General features: G+C 38.6%; 1 pseudogene; it reads right to left on the reverse strand.

Moving 5' to 3' along the window:
• Positions 1-5692: 5692 nt before the first annotated feature.
• LOC148121837 (large ribosomal subunit protein uL5 pseudogene) lies at positions 5693-6282 on the reverse strand (annotated as a pseudogene).
• Between the last annotated feature and the right edge of the window lie 767 nt (positions 6283-7049).

Below are 7049 nucleotides of genomic sequence, written 5' to 3' on the forward strand. Positions count from 1 at the left end.
GCCCATCAATCTCTCTGAAGTAATTGGTGCTGCCATAGGCAGACATGTCTCACTGGCAAGAAAGTCTACTTTTTAAAAATATTTTAAATGCCATATTATGTATGTCTTTGAAGTGTTGAAGATTATCCAATTTAAATGCATCTCTTTATATTCAGAATACCTAACTAATGAAATTAAAAGTTTGATTATTACAGATGACTGTCTATTAATCTGTAGTTCTTAACTATATATTACATTTTTAAATGAACCACACAAACACAATACCTTAAACAAGAGCAGAAATACACATACAAAGTGTAATAAAATTGACCTTAAATTTGTATCAATAGACCAAAATGCATACCAATGCAAAGTATTCATCACTATATCATATCTCTTATTTTTTTAGAAATTGACTGTGACCATTAATCATTTAAAACAAACTCTTTTAAAATAACATCAAAATAAACATTTATAAACAAATACTTTGAGAATTTGATCATAGTTTTCTTCAAACTGCTTCCTGCTGTTTGTTGGACAAAGTATTTTTTAGGGTTTATGGAGACCTTTTAAGGGTTCTTGTTCTATCAATCCATATTAGCCTGGAAGGAATCCATAGGTTCTCATCTTCTGTGAAAACAAAAGCAAACCTCTTTTCCAGAGTTACTTACCCTTAGACTCAAATTTTGAAGTCAAGATACCTTTAAAACAGATATGGTAGTTTAACATAGCAGTCCCCCAAATAAAATGTCTCTCTGTAGACAAAAAATTCAAAGAAAATACAATTATTTACATAATATAAACTCTGTGTTCTTTCCATTTTCACATGACTTGTTTTATATTAGTTTACTGTCTCTGTAAAGACTTTGTTTTATTTATTAAAACGACTTAATTCTTTTTATAAACATCTGTACTCTTATTTCTCTTTCTACTAAGCCTATGTTCATTTTTTACACACACTGTGTCTCTTTTAGATGTCTTTTATGTCTGAATCTGTCCTATTGTGTCTGAAATTATTTTCTGACAAGGAGGAATTTCTTTTCCTTTTTCTTTTTAAATGGTAAGTGGTGTGGTTGCTGTGGCCCTGGTTACTGGCTCTGTCTATCTCATCCTTTTTATATGGTGGAGGTCTATTTACTGCCAGCTCTGTAAGCCATCTTCACTGCCCCAGCTCCAGGGATACAGCAGGTCTATTTCACTGCTATTAAGCAAGATGCAGCATGCTGCTCACAAATCCCAAAATAGTCAGAATCATTCCTGCCAACAACACAAACTAGGAAGCGGTCTCTTAAAGGAGCAGTGTTTATGCTAGCCACCAGCAAACAGAGTCTATCTGAAAAAAATGTGGCTACCAAAAAGCTTCAATTGACTCCCATTTTTGTGGGTTTAGAAGCCCTTTTCATAAGCTTTCTTAGGTTTTATGAAGGTGTATGTTGTCAAATGTTGGGTGCAATTATGTAAATGGAGACTGTGTTTTGCTTCCCAGCTGTCCAGCCCAAATAATCACACAAAACTATATTTATTACAACACTCTTTGGCCAATAGCTTAGCCATATTCCTAGCTAGTTCTTACACCTTAAATTAACCAATTTGTATTATTTTATATTTTACCACGAGGCCCGTGGTTTGTTACCTCTTGCTTCTTGGGCAGTTACTTGGCTTCTCCCTGACTCTGCCTTCTTTCTCCTATGCTTAGGTTTTACAGCTTACTATATTCTAATCTGCCATAGGCCAAAACAGCTTCTTTATAACCAATGGTACTAAAATATATTCACAGCATACAGAGGGGAATCCCACGTTACACTTTCTCTTTATATTTTAAATTATTTTATTTTCTCTCTTCACTATTCCTCAGATTCCTAGCTGGGGTCATTCTTGTGGATTCCTGGGAATTTCCCTAGTGACAGGTTTCCCACTAAATCCATAATGGCTTCTTCTATCAAGATATATCATTCCATGCTCTCCTTCACTGTCCTTGCCCAAACTTGACCATTCTAATCTCTCATGTTCTCCACCATCCCCATCTCCCCTTTCCCAATTCCTACTCCAATTCCCCTTCCTCCCTGCACCCACTCCCAATTTACTCACTTTCCTTGGACATAGGAAAATGCTTTTATAAGCATGTCTCTCAACATTCCCATTGTTTCCTGACTTTTCTGGGGTTGTGGACTGTAGGCTGTTTATCCTTTGCTTTATGTCTAACTTCTACTTATAAGTGAGTACATATAGCATTTGACTTTGTGAGTCTAGGTACCTAATTCAGGATGATTTTTTCCCCTAGTTTCTTCCATTTGCCTGCGAAGTTCAAGATATCATTGCTTTTAATGCTGAATAGTACTCCACTGTTTAAATGTACCACATTTTCTTTATTCATTCTTCAATTAAGGGGCATCTAGTTTGTTTCCAGATTCTGATTTATTATGAGTAATGGTGCTATGAACATAGCTTAGCAAATGTCCTTGTGGTATGAGTGTCAAATCTTTGGGTATATGCCCAAGAATGGTATTGCTGGGTTTTGAGATAGATTGATTACTAATTTTCTACAAAACTGCCAGACTGATTTCCAAAGTGGCTGTAAAAATCTGCACAGCCACTGCTAATGAAGGAGTGTTTCCCTTATTCAAATCCTCTCCATCATAAGTTGTCATTAGTGTTTTTTATTTTAGCCATCTGACAGGTGAAATATGGTATCTCAGTATTGTTTTGATTTCCATTTCCCTGATGGCTAAGGATACTGAGCAATTCCTTAACTGCTTTTACACCATTTGAGATTCCTTTTTTGAGAATTCTTCATTTAAAGCTGAACTTCATTTTAATTACATTATTTGATATTTTGATGTCTAGTTTCTTGAGTTCTTTGTGTATTTTGGAGATCAGCCCTCTGTCAGGTATGAGGTTTGTAAAGAACTTATCCCATTCTGTAGGTTGCCATTTTGCCTTGTTGATTGTGTCATTTGCCTTCCAGAAACGTCTCAGCTTCAGGAGATCCTACTTATTAATTGGCAATCTCAGTGTCTGTGTTACTGGTATTATATTCCGGAAGCAGTCTCCTGTGCCAATGCATTCAAGGCAACTTCCCACTTTTTCTTGTATTAGGTTTAGTGTGGCTGGATTTATATTGAGGTCTTTGATCTATTTGAACTTGAGCTTTGTGAAGGGGGATAGATGTGGATATATTTGCAATCTTCTATATATTGACAACCAGCTATGCCAGCTCCATTAGTTAAAGATGCTTTCTTTCCTCCATTGTGTAATTTTTAGATTCTTTGTCAAAAAGTAGGTATTCATAGGTGTGTGGATTAATATCAGGGTCTTTGATTCTATTCCATTGGTTCAACTGTCTGTTTTTGTTTCAATACCAAGATGTTTTCATTACTATAGATCTATAGTAGAGCTGGAAGTCAGGGTGGTATTACCTCCAGAAGAAGTTTCTTTATTATTTAGGATTGTTTGGTCTATTGTGGTTTATGCTTTTCCATAAGAAGTTTAGTGTTGCTCTTTTAAGGTCTGTGAAGATTTTTGCTGGGAATTTTATGGGCATTGCATTGAATCTGTAGATTGCTTTTGACAAAGCTGCACCATTTTAGTTTGATTCTACCTATTCAAGAGTATGGAAGAACTTTCCATTTTCTGGTGTCTTTCTTTCTTAAAAGTTTTAAAGCTCTTGTAATGCAGGTCCTTCACTTGTTTGGTTAGAGTTACCTCCTGTGTTGGATTCCCCTCTGTATGCTGTGGATACCACTGGTTAATAAAGAAGCTATTATAAGCCTGCAAAGGGCAGAATAGAGGTAGGTGGAGAAAACCAAACTGAATGCTGGGAGAAAGAAGGCAGAGTCAGGAGAAGCCATGTCGTACCACTGGCTATGTCGGTAAGACATAGCCTTGTGGCAATGCACAGAGTAATGGAGATGGGTATCTTCAATGCTTGAGATTCTCTCTTTCATCTCTTGTATTCTATTGGTTATGCTTGCATCTGTAGTTCCTGATAGTTTCCTCAGATTTTCCATTTCCAGAATTCCTTTGGTTTGTGTTTTCTTTATTGACTTTATTTCAGTTTTTAAGTCTTGAACTGTTTGAGATATCTCCTTCACCTGTTTGATTTTTTTCTGGCCTTTCTATGTTTTCTTTAAGGGATTTGTTGATTTCTTCCTTTTTTTGTCTTTTCCTCCACTTCTTTAAGAAAATTTCTAATTTCCTCTCCAAGGGCCTCTATCACCTCCTTAAAATTACTTTTAAGGTCATATTCTTCTGCTTCATCTATGTTGGGATGTTCAGGTCTTTCTGATGTAGAATCTCTGGTTTCTGGTGGTGCCATATTGCTCTTTATGTTGTTGAGTGTATTCTTACACTGTCATCTACTAGTCTCTTCCTCCAATGTGTTCAAGTGGGGCCTCTACTTTATAGGGGCCTTCTCTTCTAATTGGTGCAGCCTAATAAGGCTTAGGTGGTTAGGTTACTTTTCCTCCAGGCACAGGTGAGGCTGTCCCTCTGCTGGTTACTTATGCAGCTCTGGAGCTCCTTCAGATGCAGGCTGAGCCAAGGATTCTTTGTTCACAGATGTGGTAGGGGAGATTAGGGGTGTGAGGAGGCTGGTTGCAGGTCTCTGGGACTTCAGTGGGTGGAAATGAGTTACAGGATGTACCCCCAGGGGACTTCTCCAGGTGTAGTGAAGGCCTAAGCTCCTGTGGTCCCAAATGTGGTAGGGAATGGTTGGGGTCAATTTCTACAAATTCTTTAAGATGGTTTCTTTTCAGCTGAGTTTTGAAGACCAAACAAGGTATGAGTATTCAAATAACATACATTGACTTATTTGTAAAGAGAAGAAAAATGCACCTTAACTGGATGTTTACAAATGACTGAATTTCAGTAATTTTTGATAATGATTCAGGGAGGGAAAAACAGTTTGAGACTGACTATACCATTATTATATTTAAAAGTCACCCCCAAAGTTAACTCACATAAATGTATTGGATGAAAAAGATATTATATGTCATAAAGTACAGTTGAAAAGTTTCAAGTAGGGGACAGATTTAAGTTACCAAATATTTCAGTCATAGTTGACATGTCTATGTAGAAATAAATAAAGTTCAATGAATTTTCATGTAGTAAACACACAAATACGGATGCTTCAGAGACCCAGGGGAGAATGATCTGGGAACCGGAAATTTGCAGACTGATTACTAGCAGGACTGAAAGCAGCAGAGGAATGTGGAAGTCTGTCCTGCCATGCTGTCGTGGGCATGAACAGAATTGGGATAGAGACATGCAAAGGAAATGCCAGAGGGTATCAAAGGGATTCTTTAGCTTTCTTTGTTTATTAAGAAGGAATTTATGACCAATTAATAGAAAACTGCAGAATCATTATAACATGACTATAATTCATAAAATGTTCATTTGAAATTCTTGTTCCATAGCTACAAAGTATATACAGGTTTTCAAGAATATATCTGTTACCTCCACTAATATGAGTTCAACCTCCTCCATCAGTGGGATGCTGGTATTCAATGTTTCTATAAAGTTGGGATAAGATAGAAGAAGTCTATCCCAGGGTTCTACTCTACTTCCTAGGACCAGTAACTTTCCAAGAGTGAAAACGATTTTATTAATGGCCTCCATTTTGTTCATATGTAGACCACTGAGATGATCCTTGTAGTACCTTACCCAATTTTGCTTTTAATTCGGAAGATGTGTCACAATTCCTTTTTTTTTTGCATTTCTGAGAAAAATTTTATTGGCCTTTTGGATAAAATTTATTTGCCAGGAAGGATGATCCCATCATACTTCTGCTGGAACCAGCGCATGGCTTCCTCTTTGCTGATTCTGTGTTTGGCACCAATGCAGCCTGTCCTGCGCTTCTTGTCTGTGATGCTGAAACCTGGCCTGCCCAGCACCACATAGAAGTCCAGGGCGTAGATCCCAAAGCTTAGGTCATATTTGATGCCCAGGTCAATGTGTTCTTGAATTCCAAAGCCGAAGTTCCCAGTATCTGAGAAGTTATTTTTCCGTAACTCATACTCCCGCACCTTCAGGCCTTTCTCCAGAATTTCTTCTGCCTTGGCTCCATGGACAGTACAGTGAACAGCAATCTTTTCATTTCTCCTGATGCCAAAGGACCTGACGGTGTACCTAGCTTTGGAAAAGACAGGTGTCTGGCCTGTGAGCTGCTCCAACACCTTGGCTGCCCGGGTCAGTCTGTCCCCGCTCTCCCCAACACAGATATTGAGGCAGAGCTTGCGGATACGAAGTTCCCGCATGGGGTTCTCCTTTTCACCTTGATCTTGCGACATGTTGGAGGACAGGAAGAGAGCCACAATTCCTTTTTGTATAAGTAGATTCTAAAATCGAATTATTAGTTAGAAAACAATTAAGAATCTAAAAATCAGTGTTGGGTTTCTGTCACATAAATATAAGTCTGGAGGAGTTCCCAGTAGTCCACAGGGATGAACCCAGCTTGGACTCTGTGAAGTGGAGGAGAGGGTGCCTGAACTGGCCTTGTCCAGTAGTCAGACTGATGACTATATTGAATATAAGCATAAAACCTTCCTCTGGTAACAGATGGAGATAGAGACAGAGACCAACACAGCAGCACTGGACTGAGCTCCCAAGGTCCAGTTGAAGATCAGAAGGAGGGAGAAGATGAGCAAGGAAGTGAGGAGCACGAGGGATTGGTCCACCCATTGAGACAATGTGCCTGAGCTAATGGAAGCTCACCAAATCCAGCTGGACTGGGGCTGAACATTCATGGCATCTAACTGGACACTCTGAATGTGGCTGACAATTGGGGCAGACTGAGAAGCCAATGATAATGGCACTGGGATTTGTCTCTACTGCATATACTGGCTTTTGGGGATTCTATTCTATTTGGATGCATACCTTCCTAAGCCTGGATGGAGTGGGCAGGGCCTTGTACTTCCCACAGGACAGGGTACCCTGCCCTCTTTTAGGACTAGAGGGGTATGGGAGAGGGTGAGTGGGGGAGTGGGAGGAAATTGGGAGGAGGCAAGGAAGTGGAAATTTTGATTGGTATTATTTATAAAGTAATAAAGAAAGAACAACACCAAAAAAAAAAA

Source organism: Myodes glareolus, chromosome 6 (assembly GCF_982192425.1).
Source record: "Myodes glareolus chromosome 6, mMyoGla1.1, whole genome shotgun sequence".
Taxonomy (NCBI): Eukaryota; Metazoa; Chordata; class Mammalia; order Rodentia; family Cricetidae; genus Myodes; species Myodes glareolus.